Source organism: Melanotaenia boesemani, chromosome 1 (genome assembly GCF_017639745.1).
Source record: "Melanotaenia boesemani isolate fMelBoe1 chromosome 1, fMelBoe1.pri, whole genome shotgun sequence".
NCBI lineage: Eukaryota > Metazoa > Chordata > Actinopteri > Atheriniformes > Melanotaeniidae > Melanotaenia > Melanotaenia boesemani.
This window is the reverse complement of record NC_055682.1, coordinates 28,423,109-28,437,714: the sequence shown is the minus strand read 5'-3', so window position 1 is coordinate 28,437,714 and position 14,606 is coordinate 28,423,109. Positions and strand designations below refer to the sequence as shown.

At 38.1% G+C, this 14,606-nt stretch overlaps 1 protein-coding gene across 1 annotated transcript in view; it reads right to left on the bottom strand.

The window, feature by feature from the left end:
- The window catches only part of LOC121643123 (semaphorin-4B-like), a 57,004-nt gene extending 48,966 nt beyond the window's left edge, over positions 1-8,038 (bottom strand). Inside the window, exon 1 of the mRNA XM_041990376.1 lies at positions 7,972-8,038. The gene's annotated coding sequence lies outside the window, so the exon portion shown is untranslated. The remainder of the gene's footprint in view (positions 1-7,971) is intronic.
- Between the last annotated feature and the right edge of the window lie 6,568 nt (positions 8,039-14,606).

Below are 14,606 nucleotides of genomic sequence, written 5' to 3'. Positions count from 1 at the left end.
CAATGAATGACAGCTGAGAGTGTCCACAACAAAGAGAATTACAGGGGATTATATACTAAGCAAAGACCTGAGAACAACCAGACTCAGCCATTCATGTAATCTCTTTTTGCTCCTATAAAGAAAGAGATTAGGCGAGAGAAAAAAAAAGTATACTCCAGTCATAAAGTGTCCCTTTAAAATTCAGCAGCAAGCAGTGGCCTCTCTGCTCTGCTCTGGACATCAAAATGATTGTCATCTTATCCTAACAAGGGGGTGAGGGGGACACAAATAAAACTCATGCATAACACAAACCATATTTCCACCCACAGGAAAGAAGATAACAGTAATAATTAGTCTCCACCTTGTTATATTCAGTGACTTGTGACGCTGTGGGATTTTGTAAGATCTATTTGCTGCTAACCGAAAGAAATGTGATGACAATAACTGAACTAGGCATAGAACGCTCAGGGCTGCGTCCTGATGGTGCGGTCTGACAGAAGCCCCATGGTTTATTTTGGAAATCTTGTCACTTTCTCACTGGCTTTGTAAGACTGTGCCCAAGACACAACAAAGACCAATTCTGCCCCACCCCTCCACTAAGTATAGCAAATATCTGTCAGGTCGGGGTTAAATTCATGATAAGGCTCCCATTTTTCCCCAGCTTTCTCTCCCAGGCTTACTTTAGCTTTGACTATGCATGGCTCCCTGTGGTTCCCTGATAGGCCGACACCAAATGAAAGTTTTTCTTCTGTATCTGCTGAGATCGTAGTAATCCGTTAAATTCAAACAAGGATTACCTCTGAGCAGATTAAAATCATCCAACTTATGCCAAAGACAGGCTAGACACAACAGGGGGTGGACACACTGCTCAACAGTAAGAACTCTTCTAAGAATGGGCAGAAACTTTATTAGTATCTCTGCAGTGATTAATTTAAAATACAGGACAAAAAAATATAAAAAGAGCATTGCATGAGGAACAAAGGATATCTCACAGATTAATACTTACAATCAGAAAACTGATTAACAAGATGCTGAGCAGTTCAACCACTTTGTATGAAGCACTTTGAAAAGTGCTATAGCCTAATCAGCATTTAGTATTTTTTATTTTATTTTGACACCGTGAGTAAAAAACTTTTGACTTTGTCTGAGCACAGTTGTTGAATACACAGTAACACCCTTAATCTGACTCTGTACCCAAATAATATCCCCTTGTAGCATTCAATAGCTATTCATATTAAGGTCATGGCCACCCGTGGATCTTTTATTGGGGTTAAGTATTTGACAGACAACATCAGATTTAGAAATGTGATGTGTGGGATTTACCAGCACAACAAAAGCCTTAACCAACAGAAGAGCTGCGAGAGCTGAATATCTTTGTGTCTTTGATCAACAATCAGTGCCTAGAGATCAAGAGGGAATAATGTTATTTTTAACCTTGACCTGCAGCAGCAGGTGACTAATCCAACACTCTTTTTGTACTGAATTTCAAACATTCACATCAGAAGCACAAATTCTAGTATGCTAACAGGCTAATATGGTGACCATGATAAACCCCAAACAGGCTAATCTGTTGTCCCTCATTGGGATTTCAACATCATTCCTTTTGCAGGTATTGGTTCAGAAACATATTTAGTGGAGAGAAAAACCTTTTGACCTAACTTATTCTCAGGGAGCGCTATATGTGATTTCAGCAACTTTTTGGTTGCTGAAAATGCAACATGAACCTCTCAAAAACACACAATTTGTTTAGTCATGTGTTAAAAGAGAGATGATGTTGGTTGATTTAAAGTTATATTAAAAACAAACCATTTGTATAAAATCAAAACAGAAGATCTTGAGTTCAATTCAAAAACATGCACACTGTTAATGTGGCTAATTGTTTAATCAGTGCCTTTAAAGAAGCCCTGACATCTACAAAAGACATAAGTTTTAAACCTTATATAGCACAAGTTTAGCCTGGACATTTTATGGACAGTTTGCATATCATTCTTCCTGAAGGGAACATGTTTCCACCAAATGTCATTGTAATATATTTACCTATACTTACTTTTTTTGGGATGACAGCGTCAGTCAGTATGACTGGCAGTACTGTGTAACAGAAACAATCACTACAACCCAAACTTCAAGTGTACTGGTACGTAGCTATGTTTCCACTTGGCTAGTAGAAATAAATGAGGGTGCATGATATAAATTTTATTTTTTGTCATTTTTTTTATGTTTCTGGTGACAGTGAAGATAATTAAACACAACATGCAAATCATGTCATCAGTATTAATTGGCTCCCATTTTCACATATTTCCAGTTGTATCAGTGGGCTCTTACAGGTTTTTGGTTTTTCCAAGTATACCTTTCACAAAGCTGTACATAATGATAATTCAAGGAGATGACCAGATCATTTAAGCTACTAATATACAATGCTGCAACTACATTCTTACTCTTTTGAATTTTCACCAGGTTGTCTGATGAAATAACACTTGAATATGGCGATGTGGTAGGAAAGTAGTAGTAAAGATTAGCTTTATGACTATAGAGTTCAGTAACAGGCAAAGCTACTAAAAGAACACAGACAAACAAAAAATGACTGAGAAGAAAAGAGCAAAGAGAGAATCTACTTTATGGCAAAAGAGAGCAAATCAGAGCCAGCTGAACCATTTGGAAACCTTTTCACATACCCTGATGAATAAAAGAGGCAATATCAGCTGTCCGACAGTTTCTGGGGGAAGGGATGACATGTGGCAATAATATAAATTCTATAGGATGTTATGAGATTAATGCACCCAAATGTGGTTTGGTTTTTCCCCTGAGAGCTTGAAGAAAGTGATGTCAGTGATGGTCAATGCAGTTTAAATGAAGACAACAGTCGGTGTGTTTGCCCAGTGGCTGGATTTTCTTTGTCTGGCTATTTCTTTATGGTTTTGAAGCTGGAAAGCCGTGGGTGCTGCAGTAAGAGGGCATAGGTGAAGGTCCTGCACAGCTGCACAGTGTGAAGGGGGAGGGCTGGGGAGGAAAGCCTTCAGGCACAGAGAAGGAATTAATGAGTTTTCAGCTTTTTTAAATGAATTTTTCAGTGCAAATAACTCAATTAATCATGGCTCTGATACATCATTGTAAGGGAATACCATAAAAATGAAGATACTGCCTTTGTATTTCTAAGGTCAAATTGCAGGTTTGTCCTTGAAGATCACTTTCTAAAATAAACGTGCAGATAATCAAAACTTGGAGTTTGCTGTGTTCTCTGATCTGTGCAGGTGTGTGGAATATTAAGAGAAACCACACATTGAAAACAAAGATCATACTCTCAAATATTTAGGAGGATTAGCTGAGACGACTGAAAGTTTAAGAACAAAGCAGCTGCATTTCCAACTGTAACAATATTTAGCTTTTCTATCAACCTCCTGTTTAGTGTTCAGACTGCTAAAGCTGCTAGCTATTCCCAGGCTCTGTTTACACCACATTACCACACAAAACACAAAACCTAATGAAAATAAAAGAAAAAAAGCATGCACACAACAGTGAATGAAAACTATCTCCATGCAGGGGAAAAAGCACGTAGGACCAGAAATGTTGTAGGCCTCGAATGGGCAGTGAAACTTTGCCACATCCATATAAGACCAGAAAACGCAACACAACTAAAGTGTTGCATTTTCTTTAGCAATAGTTTTTATCTTTTCTAGGATCTACTTTATTACTTTTAGGGGAAATGCTAAGAAAACATCACGATTCTCAGAATTTTCTTAGAATTTGGCCACTAGGAGCAACTCAGAATCTTTAGGAATGGCCCCGGTTAGAGCGGGGGAGAGGACTTTTAAGCGGCCTAGGAGTTCCCTAAGCTGAGGACAAAATGGTGGACAGAAGATGCAGGAGAGATATTCTCCAAACACTGGATGACAGTGAATTAATTCAACGTTACAGATTGGATTGTGCAGGAATCATATTTGTGGTTTTTCATGAAATAAACCCCACAAAACACTTTTATGCTCATTGTCCAATGAAGCCAGGAGCAAACGCTGTTCCTCTGTCCAGTTGCTGTTCACTGGTTTGTGGTAGATTTGAATGCCAACCAACACTGCTTCTTATAGGCCGGTCACCAATCACAGACACCGATGGAAGCTGGGCCATTTTACCCTTGTTAATACAAAATGGAGTTGAAATGTTCAAAGTTGAAAGCGCAACAATTACTAGCATGGTAAATAAATGTAAGCAAATAAATATCTAAATAAACTATCAGAATACTGTGGGTCTGAGTTTCCACACATTGTGTAGGATAATTTTAAAGTTTAGTTTACCATTCATTTAACGGTTTTTCTTTTTATGTGAAATATTTTTTATAATTACATTTTTTTATATACAGATTCTGCAATTAATTTTATTGATTTGATGGTCCATTATATGCCCATTATCACCAAAGGTGTATCTAGTTTTTAGGTTCAACCAATCACAGCTTTTGAAATGATGACTCATACCTAGCAACGAGGTCAACCACACCTCCTCACTAAGGTAGGAGTTTCTGTCCATTCCTTGCTCAGGTTCTCTGAGAATGTTCTGGAGTCACTTCTAAGCTAAGACTCTTTGCTAGAAATCTTTAGGCTAAGTTAGGAGCTCTCTGAGAGGATTCTCAGTATCTTTAGGAATATGTCACATTGCAGTAACACAACCTCCTAGCTACTGTATATCATTACGTGAGATGGAAACAAGTTGGACTAGATCCTGAAGGTTTTTTTCTGACTGTCTTTAAACTTTGAAAGTAAGAGTACAGAGAACACAAGTGTTTTCATTTGGGGAAGGAAGTACCCGGGCAGCTGTCATGGGCTAGTTTTTTCCATAAGTAGGCCCCACATCACTGCTTGTTTTATTCTTGGAAAAACTTGTGGTCTCTGTTTAGGTCAAATGGAAAGCAGCTTTAAAATAATCCGAAAGAACAAGAAGAGAGGCAACAGCTCAAATGGAAGAAACCTGTGTCGTCTGCGAGACTCACTAAATGCAGAATGGTCCTTTTCTGTGCTGAGGTTACAATACAAACAAGGTTTCACAGCAGGTAGAGGAATTACTTTTTCCTTTTTAATTCGTTGGTCTGTTGAGATTGCACCTTGAGTTGCTTTGAACTCCTTTTTACTGCAGCCAATTGGTTTAACATAACTGAAGCCAGTGAGGGCAGAATTAACTAGTTCAGTTAGCATGAAATTATACCAACATAGTTCTACAGCAGCTCTTTTTCACACGAAGCTCCAGTTTTAGAATTTGCATCGAAACAAATTAACAAAAATGAGAATCATCAGAAAAATGTCTGATATCTGATAATTAAGAAACTGATATTGAGTTTAATTTTACATTTAGAGTTGTTAGGTTCAAGGCTAAATTCACTCTAACATTTATTTCTTGACTTAAAAGGTCTTTGGGGCAGTGGGGCGACACAGTGTCTGTAAGAAATTGTAAGAAATCAATAAGCTATCTCACTATGACCACACACTAACCTTTTAAGCATGAAAATTATGCTGCAACAGGCAGTAAGTGTACAGTATGTGCTGCACTTCCTCATTGCTTGTTGGTTTATTAGTTTTTGTTAGGCTGCCATCCTAATTACTTTCCATTTATGCCCACAGAGACTATGTCAGAGTTAAATAGCCTCAAGGAACACTCCTTTCATGTGCTAATCCTTGATTAAAAAAAATCTACTAACATATCTGCACACACTGTTCAGTGATGGTTTGAATTTGAATCAGACTCTCAAAACTGCTTGGGCAGGTTTCTTCTTTTCTGTAGAGCTACAGCTGCTATAATAATAAATAATGAGTTGTTGACAGGCATACCAAAGTTAATTTGTTTGTTGGTTAGTGTAGATTATCCAGCCTGGAATGTTCATTTAATTTGTGGCCAGCGAGCTGATTCGTGGATTAAACTTCCTCTGAGATAGTTCTTTGAAATGTGCATCCCAAAAATGGACCTATAACTAAACAAGATTAAAACATTTGATTTTTAGCTTTTAAAATTTTTTTACTGGTGTTGGTGCAGGAGGCAAGCTGTCACAACACTCGAATATCTCAAACTCTTTTATTTAACTGCTTTAAACTGGCTATTTGGAGTTTCTATTGTGTAGGCTAATTTTGTCCACTGTTCTTAAGATGGAAACACATTAGGTGACCTTTGAATTTTGGTCAAGATAATATTAGTACAGTAGAATAATAAAGCAGATACTTTCATGCATTTAATTTCACTGTGTATACTTGCGTATTATTGCGTACATTTGCAGACACTGCATATTCTCATTAAAACAATTTACTCCTAATTTAATTTTTGTGTGGAGTCTTTTTTAATATAGGGGCTATGCACATATGTCAGTTTTTTATTTAGATGCTGTCCTTGCGTAGCAAAACATTCTCCATGGCTGCCACTGCTAGTCATGGGATTAGTAGTATAATAAGTGAGTCATCTTAAATTAGACTGTTGGTCTCAACAGGGATCTTTGCAACCCTCTAAAGAATCTGTGGACAACAAACATTTGCATCTGGACAGAAATTGGCTTTCCTGATTTTTATATGTACCTTATTTCTATGCTGGGACAATGACCAAATCAAAACCTGAAAGGATAATGATAATTGGTTTTACACTAAAGAGAGATCTGTCTGAGAAATTATGGTGAAGAAAACCCTAAAAATTCTGGTTGTATATGGACAGTAAACATGGATGAAGCAATAACACAGAATTCACTGCTTAGCCCATGGTATACGTTAGCATGTTAGCATACCTTGAGCTAACTCTAAACATTGTTTCACTTTCTGAAACAAGTTTTCTTCCCATGTCAAGTTTTCTTATGTTCTTTTGATGGTTCATCTTAAATGAAAAACACCCAAAATCAGCGTGAATGACTGTTTATTCAAACACTGTAAACAAACCATACATCAGGTGAAGATTCACAATTTCCCTTGTCCAGTTCTTCTAAATGAAACTGTCTTCTTTTTATTCTTCACAACTTAATCTACTATAGCATTGAGAACAAATCTGGATGAATTAGTTATGAAAGTGTCCATTTAAATTTCAGCACTGGACTGAAAAGGGAAAGTTAAAGTACAATGCTAGAAAATGCTGCAAATCGGTCAGCCTTGGCTGAGGGAGAAAAATGCACCAGTGATTTCATTTCGCTCAGTTCCATTATCATTAATGTGTCATTTGACAGTCAAAAGGCGAGGCAATAATAGAATTACTTTTCCTATTATACTCAGTGTCACTGAGCCTCACAGTGAAAGAGCCCAGTGCACATAATGGGAAAGGAACAGACAGCCAGGGTGCTGCAAGTGTCCAAATGTCACAGGCGCATAAGTTCACACCACATGCACACACCCTTTTTTGTCAGTGACACATGGGGAACTATACATTTATAATGAGACTGGCAGGGCTTTATTGTAGCCAAAAATAACAAAAAAAAAAACAAAAACAAAAAACCCTGTTATCTCAGGAAGTTAATGCAGTAGCAGGTTAGTTTTATATTCAGGTCATTTAGCTATTAATCCCCCTTTTCAATCCCACCTTATCTCAGAACAAGGTGACCAACATCTTTCAGAGGAAATTCACACAATACACAACATTCTGGAGCATATTTAGGTTTCCTAATCCAGGCTACACGTGCACTTATATGCGGATAAACCCATTTCTCACCTCAGTGAAAGCTTACACACATGTGCATCCCACCATATCTTCCAGCATCTTACCAGGACACAGACACACAGAGAGCATGCATCCTGACAGGAAGCAATCTATTGCCATGGCACCCAGCACCTATTTGACTGGTATCTGTAGTAACTGAGCAACCTCCTGCACAACACTTCATTACTCCAGGCACAAACTCAGCTGCCAGCCTCTCCTCCCAGGCTGCAGTGGCAGCATCGCCTCCCGGCGTTTGTCCAACTCTCTACACAGAATAAAACAATGTGCTTTAATCCTTTTGTCTTACTCTGAGCAACAATCGCCTGCTGTCATGAGAGAAAAGGAGGGACTCACCGTGCTCTCCCTCAATGGTGCAGACTGGAGACAGGTAGAGCGAGATGAGGATGCAGTGGCGGAGGAATCCCTTTGGTAGTGTATGTGTAAGAGTGTGTGTGAGAGGGAGCATGGAACTGTGCGTGTATGCATGTGTGTGAGTGTAAGTGTGTGTGCATGTGTGCACAGGGAGTCAGAGCTGATCCAGCAGATGCAGACGGGAGCCACCAATAGAATGAGGGGAAGGAGAAAGAGGAGTGTGTAAGAAACAGAGGGAGGGAGAAACAGCAGAGGAGGGGTTTGGTAGCATTACATCATGGACTAAGGAATGGTAGTTTTGCAGGGGGTAGGCTACGGGTGGGGGAAGGTGTGTATTTGTGTGTGTTTGTGTTTGTGTCTCAAACACTATATATTGTCCCTCTGCAGCAGACCACTGGATTATTTAAGATCGTATCCATGCTGTATGCAGTGCAGTGTCGTCATGGTGCCTGCACCTGTGTGTGCATGTGTGTGGTTGTAAACGTAAGAACAGATCATAAACTACAGCTATAATCAGAAAGGTGTTACAATCACAACTGTGTCAGTCACATTTTGTAAATCATGCACCCAAACCTCCAAGTAACTATTAAGATATGCTCACACAGCTTTCAAGTACAGATGATTTCCAGATGTTAGTTTTTCTTTTTGCCCCCCCCCTCCCAAACACACACAAAACATTGCAATCCCACCTTTTTTCCCCACAGAACACACACTCATAGCTTGCTAATAGCTCCCTTGTCAGTTTGAAAAAGCACTGATGGACAACCTGTTAGGGAGTCACTGACATTTCAGGTGAGTGATTCCAAACACTTCCTACTGGCTTTGAGAAAAATTGAAGACCCCCGCCAACACCTCCCCTACAGATACAAATACACACTTTTTTTCCCTTTTTTTTAAACAATATAGAAACAGCAGCAGTCCCCTGTCTGTGCAACCTGCCATCCCTGAAGAGGAACAGAGAGAGAGAAGGATGGGCGTTGTATGAAAACAATGACAGCTCAGGGTCATCCTTGCACCTCTGTTCTGTCTGTACCAATCTGGCACAAGACAGGCAGAAAAAGAGATAGGAGGGGTGCTAGTGGCAGGAACACAAAGATAAGAAGTCTCTTCTCCCTGCTCTCTTCATTAATTTGCATAAGTTATGTCAGTGTTTAGCCTGCAGGCTTCGCAAGTTATGGCATATTTGTTTTTTACACACTCATTCAGGATGCAGTTATATTTGCCTCTTGTCACATCGCTAAAGCAAAATGGCACACAAAATATATGAGGCCAGATCAGCTGATCAGATCAGTCACTATGCATGTAAGGCAAATGGTGATGCTGTGAGTAAGTTTGAATGTGCATGATTGTTTTGTTTGTCCTGTGATGGGTTGACAGCCTGCCCGGGGTGTAGCCCACATCTTGCTTGACCCTAATTTGGATTGAACAGGTATAGAAAATAGATTCAAATATAAGTATGCAAACATATATGCAGTCTAAAGGACTGTTGTATGCACGCTTATATGCAACATACACAAATGTTTTTTCACCATGCAAGACTTCGAATGCTGAAAAGGTAAAGTAGGAGTTAAGTTGCTAGACCATTGATGGTAAAAAAAAAACTAATTTAACCCCCACATTTGTTTTGCCTTCGTTTCACTTTAGTGCTGCAGCTTTACTTCAGTCCCATGTGAGATGGAAAGAGAATTACAAAAACTGCAATTATGTAAAAATGTACTATGGTCTTCGGACAATATTTATCACTTTAAATCACATTCAGTGAGTTACACACACTTTTGCATGGTAGCAATTGATTATATACATACAGTGCTTTGACTAACACATTCGCACACTGATGCCACACTGGAGTTGTGAAGGGTTTTAGTGCTTACAAAAGGAAACTTTGAACAGCAAGACTGGAGGACCTGAGGCCTGAACCACCAACCCTCTGACTACTGGATGAGAGTGTACCTTGTAGTAGATTTATTGTAAATTTAAGGTTGTCCAATATAAAAATATGAACTAAAATGTAAATGGCACATGGTAGGCATAATTTGGGATGTAAACATCTTTCCACCTGCAAAAATATAAAATCAATGGGCAACAAAACATTATTTAATTTGTACAGTTACAGGTTGTAAGAAAGATTATTGTGAAGATATTGATCTGTGCAAATAATTCTCAGTAGCCATTTATCATCAGCAGTCTACTTAAAAATGTGTTTTTATTGCCTAACAAATATGGTACCATTCCTGCCAACAAGAGGATTCTACGACACTGTAATGATAAGATAAGCTGCAGTTTAGCAGCTGGAAGTTCTCAAGACTGATTCTCATATAAAACATGTTTTTCCTCTGAAGTTATGGGTGTATTTATAAACACACTGAGTGGGAGCAACTTGAAGTCTTGCAAACGTAGATTCTTTTGATCTCTTGAGTCACAGCCTTCCAGAAAACACAGCTTTTCAAAACCCTGAATGTTTAATCTTTTAAACACGTCACAAGCTGGAAGTGACTGTCGGTTGAGAAATGTTGAGGACTTTATCACTGGCTGAGAGACTTTGTGGTTGTACTGTGGTTTCTAGAAACATAATTTCTTTTATGGGAACTGTGATGTTTAGACACCAGGCAGGCTTCTAATGATTGCCCATAGTTTTCTCTCAACTTTTCTGTTATTCTATCATTTTGAGTTACACAGTGCCTTCTCTAGAAAAAGTCTTTATTGAATAAAATGATGAACAAAATGCTAGAGACAATACCCTGTGGGGTGCCCACTGAATTACTTTAACCACCTCATGATGTAGCTGACATAAAATACCAAATGCTGCGTTGTTGTTTGGCAACCGTGGGGAGTCGCATGTGATTGGTTAAGGAACCAGGAAGTAGGAAAGAGCTAGACAGTGCACCGAAATTATTCCGTCACGTAACTCTTACTTTGAAAGGAGAAAAAATTGACAAAGACATTTTTGCAGAAAAAAAATCCTAATTATTTAGCCTCTAACAACATTTTATTAGCCATTAGTAGGATTGATCTATAATATTATGAAGGTGGCTTGGTGTTGGTCTGATGGATTTGTCCAATGTTCACTAAAGTGGAACTTTAAGTAGAACATTTGCAGAGATGTGTCCAAACCATTACAACACATCTGACAGGCCATTGTATGTATGATAGGCTAGGAGGGCTTGGTTTGAAAGATGACAGGGGCAATAATTCAGTAGAGATGTGGGTTGTCTAATGCAGCTTTCTTACTTCAAAATACAGGAGTAAAACTCAGTGGGAAAACAAACAGAAAAGGCACTTTTTTTTTAGTCAAAATGATTGATTGTTCGCTCATGTTTAGCACAACTGCTGACTTTTTAAAGTTCTACCTTTAGCTTCCCCAGACATTTTTTTTTTTTTTGTCATATCAGATATTTTCACACTCATTCACCTTCTTCTAATCTTGGTGCTATTTGAAGTTAGAGCTATGATCAGTAGCTGGCCAAAGGAAAAAAAAAAGCTTCTTTTTAAAATTTTGTCCTCTCATCTTACATTTTGGAGAAAATGCTGACCGGATATGTGCCAAGTCTTTTGTCTAAGGTTGGCTGCAGGAGATCAGAGCTTTACCCCATTTTATATATATATATATATATATATATATATATATTTTTTTTTTTTTTTTTTTTTTTTTTTTTTTCATATAGAATTTTTGCTGGGCTACCAAATGTGGAGGTAATGAAGTAGATTTATTTTATTTTATTTTATTTTATTTTATTTTATATCAGCTCAGTGAAGTCTACCACCCTTTCTAGAAGCAAACGTGCAACAAAAACGTATAAATTGGCTTGATGTTTATTTGTCATAATCCATTGGAGAGCTTTTTAAATCAGCAAATAAAATGTGACAAAGGTTCATGGTCGTACAGCAACGTGTGACTGGATGTGAATCACATAGGCTAAACGTTATACAGAACATGGATCGATCCTCCACTTCGTTGTCTGGTGTTGATTCATTGTGGAAGATTCTCTGGAAGAATGGAAATGACACTAAATTTGTTAAAGTATCTTTACAAACGAGATAAAATTGGGAGTAAAATGATGCAATCAGAGTGCAAGGATTATGACATCAGAATACTGAATCAGACATTCAAGATTAATGATTATTCAATAACTCACATCCTCCCACCCTGAAAAAAAGAAAGAAAAAAAAGAAAAGTTTCTTCAGCAGTTTCTTCAGGACTTTGATGTAGTGGTAAATGAATGCAGACAGTTTCACTCAATATGCTATTTAGATTTGATATTTACATTATTTACAGGAGGAGTGCAGTGCAAGAAAAGATGAGATGACAGCTTTGTCTGCACTGATCAGTCTTAGTCAGGAAAGATTATTAGTGTACGTACACCTCAAAGACACCAACAGAGCTAGTGTTTTGGACAAAGTTGGTGCTTCTCCTTTAGCACTGCCACGTCACTGCCTCAGGTCATATTTATCCATCTGTATGCATTAGTTAATCATTGCATTTTGTACTACATTACTCTTATCTGAAAAGTTACATTGATGGGTGGAATTCTGAACAACTAACCTAGCCCTTATATGCCCCTTTCAACATCCTAATGGAGTCCTGCTTTTATAAAGTTAAGAAACATGCTTTAACTGAAAAATAAAACAGCAGCCTGAAGCTGTTTACATTGCTTTACTTGCCTGTTCTGGCCAACAGGCTATGAGTAACTTCCAGCGGAGCTACATCTTCCTGTAAAAACAAAATCATACCCTCTTAGGAAGGGGCCACATCTAAAGTCAACATGGTGGCAGGGTTCCCAGGCTCTGGAAAATAAGCCGTAATTAAGACAGCTGACATATGAATATGAGGCCAAGCTGCACTGGATGGGCAATCAGCAAGGTAGCATGGTATATATTTATTATAAAAAGTCCCACTGGCCTTATCAAATATTACAGGAATGTTTGCAACTGTGTTGCTCAGTTCCTGTAGCATTTGTAATTATAGAAGACATTTGCTTACAGTTTTGTCAAACCCAAAATAGAAACAAGATCTCCAACCTCAGTTAGCACGGGCAAATCCTTGTTGCTATCTTCAGAGCATATACTTTAATTTGTCATATTTAACAAAAACAAAAAAAAGCACTGATATATATATATATATATATGTATATATATATATATATATATATATATATATATATATATATATATATATATATATATAAAAACAACAAAAAAAAAAACAAACAAAAAAAACCAGCAGATCTTTTTCTTTCAGATGTTGCAGGTGCACCATCAATGTCCTGTGGTCTTAAAATGATTGCACTGATATCCTGGAAAATGTTGAACAACGCTGCATTCAGGAACACTTCACCATCCCTGCATGTTCCTCCTCACTGGCCCAAAGACACAGTTCTCTGTCAGGACATGTTGTATTTTCTGTGCATTTTTATTTACATTATAAAAATGCACATATCTAGCATGCTTATCTTCAGTGGACTGCAGACAATTCATCTACTAGCATGGACGTGAGAAGTATATCAAAGTACCCATTCACCATTGTCTGGTTTCCATAAGATGCTCAGCATCCACCCAGGAGGTCCTTTCCCTGATACTCGGCCCTCCAGCTTCAGAGACTGCCTAAACAGCACTATTAATGGTTTAATTTAGTTGGTTTAAAAAATAATCTTTTTTTCCCTTTCAGACAGGAGTGTGCAGTATCTTAATGCACAAAGGTGTCCCCTGGCGTCTCAGTCATCCCTATCAGCCAAGACCCCCTCTTCTTTCACCACTATGCATGCAGTGTTCCCTGTTGCCTTGGCAACCTTATGGTCAGTCAGGCCTCTCTTGGTCTCTCTCTTTCTCTCTCTCTGTGGATACACAGTGACTGCTGTTCTTGCCCCCAAGCAGCTGACAGAGGATTCACTTAGGTGGTGCAAAGAAAAAGGTACATGCATGTCCTTTCATTCGCTCCCAAGTGATTCAATTACATAAACACAAACAGGGAAACTGCTCCAGTCAAACTGAGAGGAAACCCTTTGAGATCTATTTGATGCTTATTCCTAGCTGGTATACATCTAAAAACATGATTCCTGTAGCTTGGTATGAATGAGCACTTTTACAAGTGCTGTCCTATTTGATTATAAGGATAAATTTTGTGCTTCAAATTGTGAGCACAGTGCACTCTGATGCTTTCATCCATTCAGCTAAACTTTACTCCAAAGGTCAAGAGAGTCGCATTTGGAATTAATCAATATTGACAGTGTTTTTTGTTTTTAATTTAAGGACAATGGCTTAAACATCACTGACAATTAGTGTGATGTTTATGGAGCAGTGTTGGTCCTAGGATGCTAGAAAGGCCTGATATAAAGTTTGTCCAGTGTCTCTCCCACCTCCCATCAAGCTTAAGTATTAGGAATTTGGCAACTGTATTTGTAAAGATTTGGTAATGATCGTGTCTAATACGTCATAATGTCTTGCTCTAGAATCATTCAATTACAGTTCAGTTTGTTACTGATGTAAAAAAGATTGTTCAGATTTTTGGACATTTTGCAAGAGGTTAGCCAAAAGCAGAAAGAAAAATTAGGTGTCGAGGAAAGAATACCACACTTTTTTTATTTTAGTCATAGCCAAAATCTTTTGGATTGTGCTTGAAGTTG